At 39.1% G+C, this 19,106-nt stretch overlaps 1 long non-coding RNA gene across 1 annotated transcript in view; it reads left to right on the forward strand.

The window, feature by feature from the left end:
- Positions 1–19,106, forward strand: part of LOC148114952 (uncharacterized) — a 58,499-nt gene that overhangs the window by 1,312 nt on the left and 38,081 nt on the right. Inside the window, exon 2 of the long non-coding RNA XR_015733436.1 lies at positions 14,343–14,419. This is a non-coding gene — a long non-coding RNA (uncharacterized LOC148114952). The remainder of the gene's footprint in view (positions 1–14,342; positions 14,420–19,106) is intronic.

Raw genomic sequence — 19,106 nt, forward strand, 5'->3', positions numbered from 1 at the left:
TGTAATACAAATCACACTAGACACATCACTCAGGAGTTGGTCTCCATAGTTACAGCACAATTGTCAATAATGGGGAGACTTTCTTTGTATACCAACTGTTCCTCATTTAAACTGAAACCTTCTGTATTAAGTCTTGCTCAAAAAGAAACCTTCATGTATATGTAAAACTTATTCAAGAATAGATAGTTGCTTTCTACCTACGAATAACCAACAGGTCACTAGCATCATGGGATTGTTTAGAGGAAAGAAAAGCTCCTCACAGTTTTATTACATAAAAATGATATATATATGTATATATCTAAGCAGGGCATGCACCACAGAATCACAAAGCTGGAAATAGGTCTTCAAGTCCAATCTTCTACACAGAATCCAATTTTTTTTTTAAAAAAATCCCTGTTTGATGGCTATCTAGCCTCTGCTTTAACACATCCCACAAAAGGAGTTAATACCTCTCACAGTAATTAGTTGCTGTGCCTAACTTTCTTACTTTTAGGAATATTTTTGTAAGATTGTACCACAATTTGCCTTTCCTTGCTTAAGATCCTTATTTTGCAACCCGTCTCCTGGAATGATAAAATATAGATTTTGACGTTCTCTGAATAGCAATAGCATTTAGGCTTATATACGGCTTCACAGTGTTTTACAGCCCTCTCTAAGTGGTTTACAGAGTCAGCATATTGCCCCCAACAATCTGGGTCCTCATTTTATCGACCTTGGAAAGATGGAAGGCTGAGTCAACCTTGATCCAATGAGACTCGAACTGCCAAACTGCTGGCAGTCAGCAGAAGTAGCCTGCAGTAGTTCATTCTAACCACTGTGCCACCACAGCTCTTCAATATTCTATGAACATTTCTTCAGATACTTGAAAACTAATTTATTCTGCTCCCTCAGTAATCTTTTCTTAAGGTTAAGCATATCCAACTCCATCAGTTTCTCCTCATAAGGCTCAATATATTGGTCCCTGTTGATCATCCTCTTTGCCCTTCCCTGCAATTGTTCCAGTTTCTCTGAATCTTACAATGTGGTACCCCAAATCAAGCATAGTACCTGAGGCGTAGCACTATGTCCAAACTTTAGAAAGCATATTTCTGAAACTGCAATTGTTTTTGTGGCTAGCACATCACTCCACTGTCTCAGATTTGCTTGTGACCAATGACAACCCCATTCTACATCTATTTCAATAATTTTTGCTAAATATTACATTTAAATTTTCTACTGTTATGTCCTGCCTACTTTCCTAATCTATCCATACAGTTTTTAATCAAATGCCTTTCAGGATACAAGCTATCTTGGAAATTTTGATCATCTGCAAATTGATTGAACTTTCCTTCTATTTCTTCATCTGACCCATAAATAAGAATGCTGGAAGATCTGGTCCCAAGACCAAATGATAAAAGACAAATTCTCAAATTGCCTCTACTCAACCAGATTGGATAGTTCCTGCATGCACCTACATAGAATAGCAGGTACTTGGCTCAATAGTAGTAACTGTGAAAAGGATCTTTGAATCCTAGTGGACAATCACTTAAATATGAGCCAGCAGTGTGCTGCAGCTGCCAAAAAAGCCAATGCAGTCCTAGGTTGCATTAACAGAGGGATAGAAAAAGATCATATGAAATGTTAGTACCACTGTCAGGTGTGCTTCCTTCAAAGTCCAGGAAAGAATAAGCCAAACTCCATTATTTATAGAGTGATGTACTTTTACTAGAAAATGAAGTGAACGCAACCAAGGAAAAGCCGAAACTAAAGTAATAGGCGCGAAGATTGCATCCCCTCCCACTGTCCATCATCAATCACCCAATCCAAAGGTCTTCCAGAGGTCAGGTGGAAGCATGTCTGGCATCGTCATCAATCAGGAACGTGATGACGGTTGACCCGATAGCCACTTCGGAGATTAGGTTTCGTTTCTTCAAAAATCCTCCAGCACGCTTCCCCCCCACGCTCTCTAATTCTCCCCCACCCGTTTCTCATGGCAGCCAAAGCAGTAAAGGCGTAGGCTGACAACCACTTTATAATGTCTTGGTAAAACTACACTGGGAATATTGCATCCAGTTTTGGTCACCATGATATAAAAAAAGATGTTGAGAGTCTAGAAAGAGCACAAAGAAACAAGAAAGATGATTAGGGGATTACTGGCTAAAACATGTGAAGAATGATTGCAGGAAATGGGTATGGCTAGTTTAATGAAAAGAAGGGTTAGAGCAGGGGTCGGTTCTACTTACCTTTACTACCAGTTCACAGCAGGGCCATGCGCACACACTCGCTTTGCTCGTGTGCGCACGTGCTCTTCTGTGCATGCGCAGAAGCGTTTTGATGACATTGGGATCGATGGGCGGAGCCTCCCGCCAGTTTTACTACTGGTTCTATAGAACCAGTGCAAACTGGGGGCAACCCACCACTGGGCTAGAGATGACATGATAGCAGAGTTCCAATATCTCAGGGGCTACCACAAAGAAGAGGAGGTCAACCTATTCTCCAAGGCACTTGAAGGCAGGACAAGAAGCAATGGGTGGAAACTAATCAAGGAGAGATCCAACCTAGAACTAAAAAGGAATTTCCTGACCATTAGAACAATTAATCAGTGGAACAACTTGCCTGCAGAAGTTATGGGTGCTCCAGCACTAGAGATTTTTAAGAAGATATTGCACAGCCATTTGTCTGAAATGGTATAGTTGGACTCTCCAGAGACCTCCAGAATCCCTTCCAACGTTGTTATTCTAAGTAGTCTCAAGCATGATTGCTTGGTCTTAGCTGCTTCAAAGGATTGTTGTCATGATAAAATTGGAGTAAAGGAAAATATATATATTTTTAAAAGTCATGAAACACCGTTACCCAAGCTTTGTTATAGGAATTTCTGTGTGCCTTTCAAAAATCATAAAACATATGTTGAATATTTCCTGTACAGCTGGAGTTGGGTAATAACCCAAATTCCTATCTCTGTCTTATAGAACCAAAACTCTCCTCCATGGGGTTGTGAAAACTTGAAATTGAACCCTAAAATAATTCTTTCCGCTTTTAAAAAAGCATTATTTTCTTTCCATCTATATTCATGACAAAAGATCAAGTAATAAAGTGTAACTGGTGGAGAAGACTGCAATTGGTGGTGGAAACCTGTTGTCATTTTCTTGAAAAATTGAATTTATTTTTAAACTAAATCCAAGTATGTAGAGAGAGAATATGTGTGTACTTGGCTTCAACTGCACTACTAGTACAGGAAAACTATATTGTCTGTATTTTTTCTTTCCCCCTAATGATATATATCAAACCAGTTTCTAAGCTAATGAGATGTTATTTTATATCCATGTACAAGTAAATCTTCCCTTTTCACAGTAAACTTTTCATCAACCATCATGATATCTGTCTGAAGAACTATATTTGGAGAAATTTACCTTCTTTTTCAAGCTAAGAGGGTGGAAATCCAGTATTGCATTTACACTAATATTCTGCCAAAGTATTTCCTCAAATTCCTGGAAGTATTATTTCTATTTCCTTCCAAGATAATGTCAATTTTTTCCTAGGGTTTATTTTGATGGTAATTCCTAGCTAACTTACTTTATTGCTATAAGACAGTAACTGTTATAGAGCTGTGGTGGCACAGTGGTTAGAGTGCAGTATTGCAGGCTAATTCTGCCTACTGCCAGAAGTTCGATCTTGATCGGCTCAAGATTTGACATTTTGCAGCCTTCCATCCTTCCATAAAATGAGGACACAAATTATTGAAGGCAATATGCTGACTCTATAAACCGCTTAGAACGGTCTGTAAAGCACTATGAAGTGGTATATAAGTCTAAGGGCTATTGCTATTGCTAAGAGCTATATATCTCACAGTCTCTATTCTCCAGATTTACCAATCTATCTAAAAATGAAGAAATTATATTACAATTTTTGCTTTACATGTATTTGAAGTGTGGGAAATTAGAGAGACTACAGGCCATTGGGAAGAAGATTGTACCATGAAACTTGGACATTTCTTAATTACACACATTTAAACAATCCATACGCATAAGAATTGCACCAACACTTCATTCCCTTCTGGAAATAAATTAATAACTAAAACAATTCCCAGAAAACTGAATAATAATAAATAAATTTTTACTACCAGTTCTCCGAACTACTCAAAATTTTCGCTATACCGGTTCTCCAGAACTGCTCTGAACCTGATGAATACTACCTCTGCAAGGGGGGTACCCTTCACAGTTTGGGGAACATTGTTTTTTTCCTGCTTTTTCCTTGTCTACTGCAAACCCAGAAAGTGGCCCAATTCTGTCCAGCATGTTGGGGAACCCAGTTAATAGGTTGCATTCCCTTCCATTAAAATCAGGATCCTGAATTCTTTTACATGCATAGGTTCAAAATCAGATCTCAAGATCATAACAATTGGTACTACAATGATTTGCACTGCTGGTGAGAAGGATTGGCCTTGTCTACTTTTACAGGAGACATAAAAGAGAGAATTCTGACCAATTTTAGCTTTTCCCATGACATTTCTACAGTGGTTGGAAAAGCTTGCTTCGACCTTGCACTTTTTCCAACTGCAGAAAGAAGCCAAGCCTGCCACCGTTCCCTTTGATTCTGTTTACCCTATTAATTTGAGTCTAACCAGTTTCTTTCCCCCAGATATATCTGAAAACAGTTGTGCTGAATGAAGAGAAGGCTACTCTAAGCAGTAATGTAACCGGGAACACTCTGTGTAGTTACCGTTGCCGGGAAACCAGGACAAATCCTTTTCAGAGATTCCTTAGTGCCTCAGTGACAAATTTTGTTCCTGGAATTAGGGAGGAAAATACAGATTGGAAAAAAACCCAATGAAATATGTTTAAGCCTCATGGAGTTTCTTATGCTCTGCTGGGGTGTGGCTAGCTTTGGTAAAGAATAGGCATTTGAAGGACAGATTCTCTGCCTATTGATCCTACTGTAGAAATATCAATTGCTTCAAAATGAAATCACCAACTTGAATATGTTTAATTTTAATTATTAGGCCCAAATGTTGGAAAGCTATTTATTAGGCTTTATAAAGCTCTTTCAAAAGCACAGGCTACTTAAAAAAGATTGCCAAATGTCAGCTTTGGTTACTTTGTCTTGAAATACAGCTTTGCTTCCAAGAGGACAATTGCAATAATAGTCGTTTCATTGGACTTTCTTTGTCTAATGGATGCTTTAAAAAAAAAAACAACCCACACATCTGGGCCAACCTTCCAATGATCAGTTCCACTAGTTACATTTATAAACCTGAGTGCTGGGATTTTATTTAGGGCTACAATGGATAATTTGGCATAGAACAGCTGTGGCAGTAGCTGACTCTTTGCCTTGTGTGCCCGAATAACATTTTCTTGGGATGAAATTGCTTGGCATGGTGTGAATGTGTTTGAGAAAACAATGACTACTTATCAATGCATGCATTGTATATAAGATGGCCACACTTTAAAAAAAAAACTTTTGGATGTGTTTCCATAATCTTGTTAATGGCTAAAGCAATGTGGGTCCAGCACATGTGGACCTTTGCTTATAATATCTGATTTCTTTTCCTATCTCTTATCTCTGTTACAACTTCATATACTGTTGTGGCCCACCAGCGGCCTGCGCAGATCGTGGCTGATCCCGACGACAAGGAGGCTGGTGTGGTGTCGCGCCAGCAGCCTGCGCAGCCAGTGCTCACGACAGACAGCGAGGAGGCTGAAGAGGATGTGGTGCCAGAGGCAGAGACTCAGCCAGGGCCTTCAGAACCTCCAGAGGCTCCTTCAAGTGGAGAGAGCGAAGTGGAGGAGCCTCTTCTTAATGCTTTAGCACGCAGGACTGCCAAAAGGCAGGAGTGGCTACTCAGGAGGAGGAGGTCTCCTCGAGAGTAAGGCTTGAGGATAATTGGCCACTCCCTTAGCCTATTTAAGTCACATGCTGTTAGTAAGTTCCTTGCTGGAAACAACTTGTAATTATCATCAGAGCATTTTTGGAAAAGTCTTATTGTATCTTGTTTTCTGGGCTGGTTGTCAACCTTTGCCAGACTTTGGTTTATTCTTGCTACTTAATAAATTTGATAAGGACCGTTGGTGTGTGTCAATATCCTCGGGAATCCGGAGCTGGGGCAGAATATATACTTACTCAGTAGCTACAAGTAGTAGAGCTAGGGATAGTTTTCAGAACATAAGTCTAGATCTTCATTGTGAAGGTGGGAGTAAGATTTCCAAATGACCACTCAAAGTATTACAGATGATTGCAATATCAGCAAATGTGTTCAATATTAACTGCCTTCATGGTGATGGTATAATTGCCTAGTACAGTGATGGCTAACCTTTTCCGGATTGAGTGCCCAAAGCACACACAGGCACCTGAATGTACACATGGATGCCCAAACCCCCAAAGTGCAATGTGCATGCAGCCCCCTCACATGTATCCTGACCCAGTGTATGCGCGCGCACCCCCAGCACATATGCGCCTCCCCACACATGCCCCACCCTCCGCACATGCGTGGTAGAGGCCCGATGACCAGCTGGCTGGTGGTAGGAGCGTGGCAGAGCTGAACTGGTGCGATTGCTCGCATGCCCACAGAAAGGGTGCTGCGTGCCACCTGTGGCACGCGACCCATAGGTTCGCCATCACAGGTCTAGTATATCTTTAGCTTTCTCTTTCTCCACTTTTTCAAATAACATTTTCTAGACAGGGGACAGCTCCTTCTCTATCTTCTCTACTTCCTAAATTGCACCAGCAAGAAAAGAAAGCGCAGTCAGGTAGTAAGACTTAGAGAGTTTGGAAAATTAAAGGTTATTAGAGAATATTTTGACTATGTAATGCAAAACAAAGATAAAAGGGTCTCTGTGTGAAAATGGATAGTAGGTCATGAAAAAGTACTAATGGAAGTGAAGGAAACAGAATAAGATTGCATTGACCTGGCTAATGGTAGAACTGTAAGAGAAAGCAGAAGACCAGACCGGCTGCAATCAAACTCTAATCTACAGTGTCATCCAGAGAAAAAGAAAGGATTTGTGGAATAGCATTGTGATATAATGGAGTGGATGAAACAGGAAGAGAGACAAACTTAAGTGTGGGACTAAATCAAAGATTTGGGGAGATGTTTATTACAATTGCAGGATGAGAGGAAAAGACTAGAAAAGAAGGCTGTATTGAAAGATGGAGAAACAGGGGTGAAATCCAGCAGGTTCTGACAGGTTCTGGAGAACTGGTAGCGGAAATTTTGAGCAGTTCGGAGAACCAGCAAATGCCACCTCTGGCTGGCCCCAGGGTGGGAATGGAGATTTTGCAATATCCTTCCCCTGCCACGGCCACCAAGCCACGGCCACCAAGCCACGCCCACACCACACCCACCAAGCCATGCCCACAGAACCGGTAGTAAAAAAAAATTGGATTTCACCACTGTGGAGAAGGGTATTATATATCCTGGACAGAATCAAGAGACAGGTGGAGAGTAAATAAACAACTGCAACTGAAAATGAAGGAACAGAAAAACCAGAATAGAGAACTGCTTAGAAATGTTGGAAGCATGAAGAAGTGTGTTAAGGAGTGTGAGAGAAAAGAGAGGAGATCAGGTGAAGGTTTATCTATTAGCACTTGCTATATATATGTGCTGCTCAGTAAATTGAACATTTCTCAATAAGGTGGAAATGAAAGTTTACGCAAGCTGCAAATCTGCTTTCCTAAACAGAGGATGCAGGCTTTTCCAGAACTTTCTGAGTCTAACTTTCTTTTCCCCGCTGAACTGCTGATATTTTTCTTATTGGTCATCCAGTTGTATCTGGCCAACATTTGCTACTCCATGGAGGTTCAAAGAAATGAATCAGATGAGGAAGGCAACTGACCATGATGGAAGAAATGACTAACACAGGGTTTGTTTAACCACCACAGGCCACACTTTGGGCTGTCACTCTGGTGGGCCCAACTGTTGGTGTGCAATGAACAATATCTACATTTGTATAAATGCCAGCTTTTTTTCATTAACAAAGGGGTAGTTTATATGGTGAAAAGTCACAAACATCACCAACATCCTCTCTAGAATGCAAGGCAACTTCTCTAACCTCGTTAGGATATGACGTGCTCTATAACAGCTCTGTTTCAGATGTTACATGTGTCACCAAGTAGAAGTAAATGTACTTTCTAAATATACCTATCTATATAATTGCAGGAGGGATGCTTTAGCATACAAGTATTTCCTTATATGAAGGCACTGGAGACTGGCGAGTAATATTGGGTCACTATGATTATGGGAGAGAGGCAACCCTTCCTGTACTTTGGCCAGTTGACCACTCCTCTGCCTTGTCTCAGATGAATCAACCCTCCTTAGGTCCTGAGTAACTTTTTTTCCCCCTGTAACTATAGCTGATGATTATCCTCTTTCTCCTAATAATTAGAATGTTTAAGAACCTCTCATATATTATTATCTTTTGGCTGCTATGAATACTTGCAAAGCTCAAATGTACAGTATTTATAGCTGAAGCTGTGATGTAATTTTCTAATATGAAGGGTACAGATTCATAATTCCCCCAGAATATCTCTCTCTCTCTCTCTCTCTCTCTCTCTCTCTCTCTCTCTCTCTCTCTCTCTCTCTCTCTCTCTCTCTGTGTGTGTGTGTGTGTGTGTGTGTGTGTGTGTGTGCACATGTATGTTTTCATGAGTCCCAGATTCAAATTTCCAAACTGACCACTTTGGGTTAGTCTTTATTCCTCAATCAATCATGTAATATGGTTTTTGCACATAAATTAAATTTTAAAGAGGACTAGTATAGCTATTTCAAGCTGTTTAGCTACCTTCAGCTAGCCATATCTTTCTGGGATTCGAACCCAGGCCGCTTGCATATTAGGCAGATGTATTAACCTCTAGGCCCGTGATGGCAAACATATCGGTGGGCATGCGAGCATTGCCCTAGCTCAGCTCCGGCACGCATGCGTGCGCCAGCCAGCTGATTTTTGGGCTTTCTGGGCCCACTGGAAGTTGGGAAACGGGCTGTTTCCGGACTCCGGAGGGCCTCCAGGGGGGTGGGGAAGGCCTTTTTCACCTTCCCCAGGCTCCTAGAAAGGCTCTGGAGCCTGGGGAGGGTGAAAACCGGGCCTACTGGGCCCACCGTGCCATCGCGTGCCAAAAGCGGGGGAAGTGTGTGGGGAGGTGTCACACGCGCATGTGCAGGGGGGCAGGGCACATTTAATTATGGGTGTGGGCACACACACATGTGCCTCCCCCCACTTTTTCTCCGTGTGACCCACGCTTTTGACACGCAACGGCAAAAAGGTTAGCCATCACTGCTCTAGGCCATGGGCTCTCCTCGCTTTGTCAGCTGTACCAGGGGGAAGATTAAGTGTTGCCCATCAGCAACATGATAAACTTCATTGCAAAGGCAACTGAATCATATGCCAACTTAAATCTATACTAAGAATAAAATGTGACATGAAACTTACCGGGAGTTGCATGTTGAAAGTGCAAATCTAGTGTTGTTGACTCTTTGGCACTCCATGACCTACTGATTGCAAGAAAGCAGTGGGCTGTAGACAGAAAGATAAGTATTAATTCCTTTATTCTCTTTGACTCTCATTTTGCCCACTCTTGATCTAAGAGATTACTGGTTTGAGGTTGATTCCATCTGCCTTTCTTCTCATGTTAACACATCTTTGATCCTTCTCCTGAGAGGATCTATTAGCTAGCATTATTCTTTGTTTATTCCTATAATACATTTCCTGCAAATAAATCTCCTTTCTTTTATAGTTATGAAAACTGCTTCACTAATCCTTCCTCGAGTTAGATTCCCACTCTCAGAAACACACATAAACAATGTGCCAATCTAATACTGGTGACTCGATAGAGATCCTAACTTTTAAAAAGTACCATAATTGCATAATTTTCACTATGCTAACTATAGTACAAAGGTCATTTGCCTCCTGGTCAACATGGGAACTATAATACTTTTTTCATGGCATCAGAATAATGAGATATCAAGAAAGATGAGATTGGCGATAGGCACCAGGGGTGGGTTCTAAATTTTTTTACTACCGGTTCTGTGGGTGTGGCTTATTCTATGGGCGTGGCTTGATGGTCATGTGACAATTCGTTAGGATTTAGCAGAGGTACTGGTTTACCAGGCTTTTAACTGCTTGCAGAGCTGTACCGGTCTACTCATTTGTTTTTGGAGGCACTGGTCTACCCATTTATTTTTGCAGGCACCAATCTACTCGTTTGTTTTCTTTTAACACTGATCAGCTGTAGGGCGGCCCTTTGAAGCCCAGCGGCAAGAGTTTAAACAGTTTTTTTCCCTCTAGCCATCAGCTGAGACTCAGGAAACAGCAATAGATTGGGGCTGGGGCCAAATAAAAGGTAAGAATAATGCAGGGGGGTGGGGGGCGGGGGGCAGAACCGGTTCAGTGATGTCATATCGTCACTGCTACTGACTGCTACTGCTACTGTCCACTGCTACTCGGTGGAACCGGGCGGAACCGGGAGAAACCCACCACTGATAGGCACCTTAGGATTTGCAGAAGTTGTTGAATTGTATATCACAGCATATGTTATCTTTACCTATATTAGTTCAGTTGACTGGTGTTATTAGTCAGCAATATGTGGAACATCACATTTCTTCCATACTTATGTGATCCAGTACTCCATAGCATCATTCTTCTCATTCATTGGGAACTTCCTAAATAAATTTCCTCCATATAGAAGGATGAGCTAGATGGGATATTAATGTGGTCCAGCAGGATGTTCATTATGTTTTATAAGATCTTAACAAATTTCTACATATCTTCAACAACAGCTCAGAAAGGAGTTGAGATTTTAAGTGTCAATTAGGGACTGATTTGCCTATTCAGAGACAGTCGTTTGCATGCTAAAAACCTGAATGCCTGGATATCATATGATGTATTCCACCATATTTGTGACACTTAATTTATCTCATGCCTCCTCAATGCTTTTTGCAATTTTTAAGATAATAGGGATGGGCAAAAATTTCATATTATTCAATATTTGATACCACATTTTTGGGGGGGGGGGTGTCATAAAATGGATGAAAAGAACCTGAGATAAATAAAAAAAATTGGAAGACAGTGAAACAATAAAATTGACCCATTCTTAATTTTTCCTTTCCATGTCCAGTACTTGGACAATTGAGTCAATGGTGGGTTGAGTTGATCTATTTATTTTTCCAATGGTCTATGACATATAATCACCTGAGTAAAATAAATATTGGTTCTATGAGAGAAGAATGCCATCTGCTGGATAATTTCCTTCTTCTTGGTAACAGTCTATGGTTCCATTTTCCTTATACCACTTTACTATCTCTTGTACTAGGAAACCCCATTTGTTGCTTTGACCTGCCATTCCTTAGCAGTCAAAACTTCTGCAGAAAAGCAAATATATCAAAGGAGATCAACAAGAACTTTGTCAGTTTTGGAATAAGCTATTACACTGATTATAAAAAAAATTATTAATTTCATTAAGGTTTTTCTTCAGATTCCTTAAAACTGGGGAAACTAATACAGACAAAGATAACATATGCTGTAATTTACAGTTCAACAACATCTGCAAAGAATGAAAATATGGATGAGAATTTATTTATTTTTTCACTTTCCTTGCTTGATGGATTTCAATCCAGTTTTAGCAATCTCTATGAGAGGTGATCAGGACCCATAGAAAATAATTAGCAGCTTTTTGCGAAATAATTTACTGTATGTGCAGAATAAAAGCAAAAAACTTCAGATTTCCTGAAGATATCATGCCATTGTCTGAAAAGACAAATATCCATTGTTGCATGGACTGACTGAAAGTCAACATATTTGAGGCTGTTTCTAGACAACAATCTGGATCATCTGGACAGAAACCTTCATTTCGAAGGGCCCTAATTTTGAACTGTTGTAGACAACTTTTCTGAAGTAATCTTCATGACATGAGTGCTGCTCCACATGCCTCTCATTTGATAAAAGTATTGTCACAAGAATTATATGGTGGAATTAAGCATATCAAAAATACAAAACAGTATATTTCTAGACTATGTAGTAGATACAGTAGAAGAAAATATTTGTACCTCAAGTGTGGGTGTCAACTTCGAATCGAACCTGGCCGAAGCCATTTTTTCTATTCTTCATTTGCTACATGGAGTGGGGAGGGAGAAGGAGGATGAAATGCATTGCTAGACAAATCACAGAACTTTCTCGTGGGAACCAAGGTCATCTCTAAAGGGAGTAGATAGAGACGGGAGGAGTGCCTGAAGAGCCCGCCAATTAACCTAATTGGCCAACATGACCTAGGATTTTTGGGGAGGGAATTATTTCCATTTTAATTATACTGAAACTGCAGGAAATATTTAGTTAGTTTTACATTTAATCGTGCTGATATGATGTGCCCAATAAAGAAGTTCTTTGAGAGAGATCTGAGTCTCAGAGTTCTGATTTGCTTGGGCTCGTTAGTCAGAACCATGACAGTGGGTGCATGGTGCTCTCTCTTTTTTTATTTTTTTTATTTTTTTCATATAAACATTCCATCTTTTATTCAACAGTGTGTCGTCTGGGTACAAATATCTCTGTGCAATAACCATCAAAACTTACAACAGTATTCATTACATTGATAATAATTCTCTGATCTTACAGCAGTAATATTAAGCATAATAAATTTGTTCATTTTCCCATTTTTACATATCTTCTGATAAGAATATGATAATAATATTAAACATAATAATCCTAATAGTCATAATAATAACAATCATCATATTGTTAACATCTCTATCTTAACATATTTTCTACATTTCACTAATCTCTTTCTTTTGTTTTTAACTTCCATTTTTATTCTCTAACCATTGATAAAATAATTCCCATGTCATATAATATTCAGTTTGTTCTTTATTTTTAATTGCAAGTGTTAATCTATTCATTTCTGCACATTCTAATATTTTCCTAATCACATTCTCATCATTTGGGATCTCTTCACTTTTCCAGTTTTGTGCAAATACAATTCTAGCTGCAGTTAATACATGAATAATTAAATCTGCATTCCATTTACTATAGGTTTCAGGTAAAATCCCCAACAAAAATATTTCTGGTTTTTAATCAATGTGCTGCTTTGTCATCTTTTCCAGCCATGTATGTATTTTTGTCCATTTTTTCTTCTTCTACACATGTCCACCACATATGATAATAAGACCCAGGTATCTGGTGACATTTCCAACATTTATCTGACTTATCTTTAAACATGCTTGGTGCTCTCTGAGCTTGGTTATTTTTGGTTATAATTGCAAAAATGTCATTACCAAACTAGGTAACATTATCTGTGCTATTAAGGGAGTAGTGTTTGCGCTAGTGGTTTGACCTGCAGTGTTGGTGGTAATCAACTTGGTGATTTCTTGATTGGGCTGTTTATTGCTTGCTTGTTTGTTTGAGTTGGTAGTTCCTTGATTGGGGTATTGTTTGCTTCTTGTTTGTTAGTTTAGTGTTAATCTTGGTGTTAATCTCTACTCATCTGAATGTTGATTGCTGGATGAATGTTGTTTCCTTTTTAACTTTTTGATTGTCTCTTTTGAATTATATGCAGATGTTGTTTATCTCTATGTGCCTATAATGACCAATTTATCTGAGTGCCAGGCTTCCAGGAATTCTCTAGTGTTTTTGGACTTGGATTTATGTAGTAGATATTGGTAGAATATTACTGTATATATCTCAGAACAACATCTTAAGCAACACTTGAAGTATGTTTTTAGTGTATGTTTTATTCATGAACTGGCAAAGACATGGTAACAAGGTCAGCCAATGAATAGGCATAGCAACTAAGTCAGCCAATGGGAGCTGAAACAGACTGGAGCCAGGGTGTGTCTTAGTCTGCAGCTTCTGAGTCTGTGCAGAGAAACTGAAACTAGCTTACTCTGCTGAAATGAAACTAACTGTTCTCTCCTGCCTTGTGTTTTGCTTGTAACTGCTACATTGGAAGAATCTTCTATATTGGTATTGTACATTTACCTTCATGTATTATTATGTATGTAAAGAGAAGTTAATGAATCCTGCTGAATCAGTTATCTGTGTATGCTTCTGGATTTGATTTTTGCAAGAAACTCTGACATTTAGTATTTGGGAGAATTAAAAACTCTCAACTAATGGATAGAAGGAAAAAAGACAAGACAGTCAGTTGGACATGACCGTTGAAAAAAATATGGAGAATATCTGCCTGTCTTGAAATTCTACTAATGGGAATTAAATGGTTAAGGAGAGACAGTCCAATTCAAGAAGACTTTTTTGTCAAGTATATCTGAACATGCTATTTCCTTTTTTTTCTTCCTTTTTGGAACTGGAGTGCTTATTAAATGTGTTAATTTAGCTTTGTTAATTTGCATTCCTATGGTTATTATCTTTTTCTCTCTCTCTCCAATGAAGCTCCAGTTTGCCAATTTTTAAAGTCATTCAGAAGACTGAAGAGAGATGCAGCTGTTCTGCTGTGCTTGGAACTTCTGGTATGTTTGCAAATGTTATTTTGTTTATGTTAACTAAGATCTGTTAATTACCTTAATTAACCTGCTGAGCACTTTAATTTATGTATGATCTAATGACGCCCAAGCTTTTCCTCTCCCCATCCTGGGTAGGAATACATTTCAACAAAATTACTATTTTTTCCATATGAATGGAACTATATTGGGACAGAATTAGAGCTTACAGTCCTTTTTATTATGCTCCCATTACAGGTGCCAACTTCCTCAGCACTCTTTTTTTTTTTTAATGCTTATGAGACTTTTTCCACAACTTTCTTTACAATAGTGAAGAGAAGTAATACACGATCTTGATTATATGGTCCAGCTTAGACCATGTGAATGAGGGATCAGTTTTTCTGGAATTCTGCAACAGTTGCACTTATGGGCATCTAGAAGCTGCACCACAAATCTTCACAATCCCTGCTGGGTCATGTTTAGTTAACACCAGCCGGTTTGGGCCAGTTCAAGAGAACTGGTTGTTAAATTACTGGCTGGCCACTCCCCCCCCCCTCCCCGCAGTCTCCACATGCCCTATTTTGGCTCCCAGGTAAGCGCATGGAGGCCTACTAGGCCTAAAATAGGGCACGGGGGATGCGGCATGGCTCCTTGGTGGCCCATTTTTGCTCTCAGGAGGCTGCAGGGAGGCCTATAAACCCAAAATGGGTGCAGGGGGGCATCGTCCCCCACAGCCCATTTTTGCTCCCAGGGGGTTGCAGGTGGCCGAGTGCTGCCTGTCACACTCCCTGGCCATGCCCACCATGGCCACTCCCACTCAGCCGGTCATTAGAGCATAGAACCAGTTGTTAAATTATTTGAATCCCACCACTGCTTAACACCTAGGCAAGCCCATACTAGGTGGGTTTGCTTAAGCAAAGAAAGACTTGAAATATGCTCAAACTCTCTTATTTCATTCCTTTGCAAGATTTGGTACAGCAGTATGAAGGAGCTCTTCCCATTCTAGCTTAGTTATTGCAAGGTTTATTTTCTATACAGGCTTTAATTGAGACATGCTTATATTCTACAGAATTATTTTTTTTTATTAAGTATGAGAACAAAGTGACACTTTCTGGAGAATTCCTAGATTCTCCAAAAATCCAAACTTTTTGGATTTTGAAAGGCCATATTTCTAATGTTATTCTTTCAGTCGGCCATGTTGCCAGCCAACTACCTTGTAACATAAATTTTATACTCAGTGTGTTTTGCAATCAAGCACAAAGGTTGTATTTTACAATGTTTTGCATTTGAAACTTTATATATTTATATGTGAATGTTTTGACATAGCGATGTGGAAGTGACTATGAGATTATAGATGAGTTATTTCCAAACAACAAAGGCTGGTTTGGCATAATATATTTATTTGGCAAACATAGATATTTTCCTCTAATGGCATTCCAGTGGTCATAGCTTGGAGCAAGTAGAAGTGAACAGAACAGAACAGAACAGAACAGAACAGAACAGAACAGAACAGAATAGAATAGAATAGAATAGAATAGAATAGAATTTTTATTGGCCAAGTGTGATTGGACACAGAAGGAATTTGTCTTGGTGCATATGCTTTCAGTGTACATAAAAGAAAAGATACATTCATCAAAAATCATAAGGTACAACACTTAATGATAGTCATAGGGTAGAAATAAGCAATCAGGAAACAATATCAATATAAATCATAAGGATACAAGCAACAAAGTTACAGTCATACAGTCATAAGTGGAAAGAGATGGGTGATGGGAATGATGAGAAGATTAATAGTAGTGAAGACTTAGTAAATAGTTTGACAGTGTTGAGGGAATTATTTGTTTAGCAGAGTGATGGCGTTCGGGAAAAAACTGTTCTTTTGTCTAGTTGTTCTGGTGTGCAGTGCTCTATAGCTTCGTTTTGAGGGTAGTAGTTGAAACAGTTTATGTCTAAGTGTAAGTGGATGCTCTCATTCCTGCCTTTCTAGAGCTACTATCAATACTTTCAGGTGGGCCCAAAAATGCAATAGCAGCTTTTCTAATTGATATAATATTTCCACTACATATATCAATCATTTATTCTGCATTGAGATTGAAGTTTTCCAACCACCATTCAAGTCAGACCACCCATATAGCTCTATAGATTTCCATGTTCAAAGGGTTTTTTTGGATTTAGCTCACGAGGGAAGAATGCAACTTAGTCTGGATCATCCAATGTTTCCATCCGTGATTCATTGGGCTTATGCTTCACATTGTTGATCCTTTCATTTCAAAACTGTTCTTAGGCTGAGTTTGACAGCTTTTCTGGGATAAGCCACTGGAAATGAGAGCTGAAATGGTGTTCTTTCTCATGACTTACCCTAGTGAAGCCTTAAGAGGTATGAAAGAGAAGCCAAGCATCTTCTTAGCTCTGTACAGTAAGGTCTCAAAGGTGCTTTTTCAAAAGGCAACTGGACATTCTTTTCCTTGAAGACATTTTGCTTCTCATCCAAGAAGCTTCTTCAGTCAGAACTGAAGCTTCTTGGATGAAAAGCAAAACATCTTCAGGAAAGAACAAAGTCCAGTTGCCTTTTGAAAAAGCAACCTTTGGGACAACCATGATCTGGATGACTGAGAATTTCCATAGACATCTGTACATAATCTTGCTACGGTCACCATAACATTGGACTTTCTCAAGCCAATATGGCCAAACGATCAAGAAGAATTCCCAAATGGGTTCTAGTGGACAAACACTTAAATATGAGCTAGCAGTGTGCGGGGGCAGCCAAAAAAGCTAATACAATATGAACAGAGGCATAGAATCAAAAATCACATGATTTTATTAAGCCTTAGTAAGGCCACATCTGGAATACTGCATTCAGTTTTGGTCACCACATTACAAAAAAGATGTTGAGACTTTGGAAAAAAATGCAAAGAAGAGCAACTAAGACGATTAAAGGTCTGGAGATTAAAACATATGAAGAATGGTTGCAGGATTTGGGTTTGGCTAGTCTAGAGAAAAGAAGGACTAAGGGGACATGATAGCAGTATTCCAGTATTCTAGGGGCTGGCACAAAGAGGAGGGAGTCAACTTATTTTCCAAAGCAGGTCAAGAAATAATGGATGGAAACTAGTCAAGGAGGGAAGCAACCTAGAATTAAGGAGAAACTTCCCAACAGTGAGGACAATTAACCAGTGGAACAGTTTGCCATTGTAGGCGCTTCATCACTGGAAGTTTTTAAGAAGAGATTGGACAGTCACTTCACTGAAATGGTGTAGGGTCTCCTGCTTGAACAGGGATTGGACTGGAAGATCTCCAAATTCCCTTCCATCTTTATTCTGATTGACTGATTGTTTCCATGGTCAATAGAAGTGAACATGGAAAAACACACTCATAAAAATTATATATATATACATTTTTAAATTTTATTTGTACCTTCAAGTCAGTGTTGATTCCTGATGACCGTCTGCAACATCCTTACAGTTTTCTTGGCAAGGTTTCAGAAGTGGTTTGCCATTATAAGAATTTTTTGTCATTGTATTTTTTAGAGAAAATGATAAGTTATTAAAGGAAAGTGTTAAATTTGCAAAAGAGTTTATGAGAGGAGATAAAGAGAAAATGATAAGGAATTAATTTGTGGGATGTTATTTAAAGGGATTAAAGGTCAAGATCCTCAATATGTTGTTTATGGTAGATCTTAGTGGAATTTTTCTTGATTCGCTTTGAATGACAAGGCTTTAAAGTTCTGTTTACAGATATGAAATATGAAATAGGGGAAGAAGGGTTTTTTTAGTTGCATTTTTAGAGAAAATTATGTTGCTATGTACAGGAAATGAATATGAAATTGATTTATTTGTTTAAGGTTAACATATATTTCTATTAACTGTTAATGGACATTTGCTGATAAAGATAATAATGAGGCTTTATTATTTGTTAATACAAGATGAGATATAGGAGGAAAATATTTTTTGTTTAAATGTTAGAAAAGGTGATCAGTTACTGAAATTATTCTTGTCTTAATAAAGGGGAAAATCATTTCTTCATATTTATTTATTTTTTGCTTTCCCCCTTCTTTTTTTCTCTGCACTATATGTATATGTTTATGATTTGTATTTGTTTTTTCTTCTGAGTTTTAAAATGTAATAAACATTTTTATTGTTTTAAAGGGAAATAGTTTGCCATTGCCTACTTCCTAGGGTTGAGAGAGAGTAATTGGTCCAAAGTCACCCAGTTGGCTTTGTGTCTAAGGTAGGACTTGAACTTACAGTCTCCTGGTTTTAGCCTAATGCATTAACTACACCAAACTGGCTCCTGCATGGATTTTAGATTTAAATTTAAGGGGATGCAGTGGATCAGTGGCTAAGACGCTGAGCTTGTCGATCGAAAGGTCGGCAGTTCAGCAGTTCGAATCCCTAGTGCCGTGTAATGGGGTGAGCTCCCATTACTTGTCCCAGCTTCTGCCAACCTAGCAGTTCGAAAGCACGTAAAAAATGCAAGTAGAAAAATAGGGACCACCTTTGGTGGGAAGGCAACAGTGTTACGTGTGCCTTTGGCATTAAGTCATGCCGGCCACATGACCCCAGAGACATCTTCAGACAGCGCTGGCTCTTCGGCTTTGAAACGGAGATGAGCACCGCTCGCTATATTCGGGAACGACTAGCACGTATGTGCGAAGGGAACCTTTACCTTTGCCTAATGTATAGGAGAACATGCATACCACTTTTCAGAATTCTGGGCT

The sequence above is a fragment of the Pantherophis guttatus genome, chromosome 3 (assembly GCF_059756535.1).
Source record: "Pantherophis guttatus breed Tessera chromosome 3, ASM5975653v1, whole genome shotgun sequence".
NCBI lineage: Eukaryota > Metazoa > Chordata > Lepidosauria > Squamata > Colubridae > Pantherophis > Pantherophis guttatus.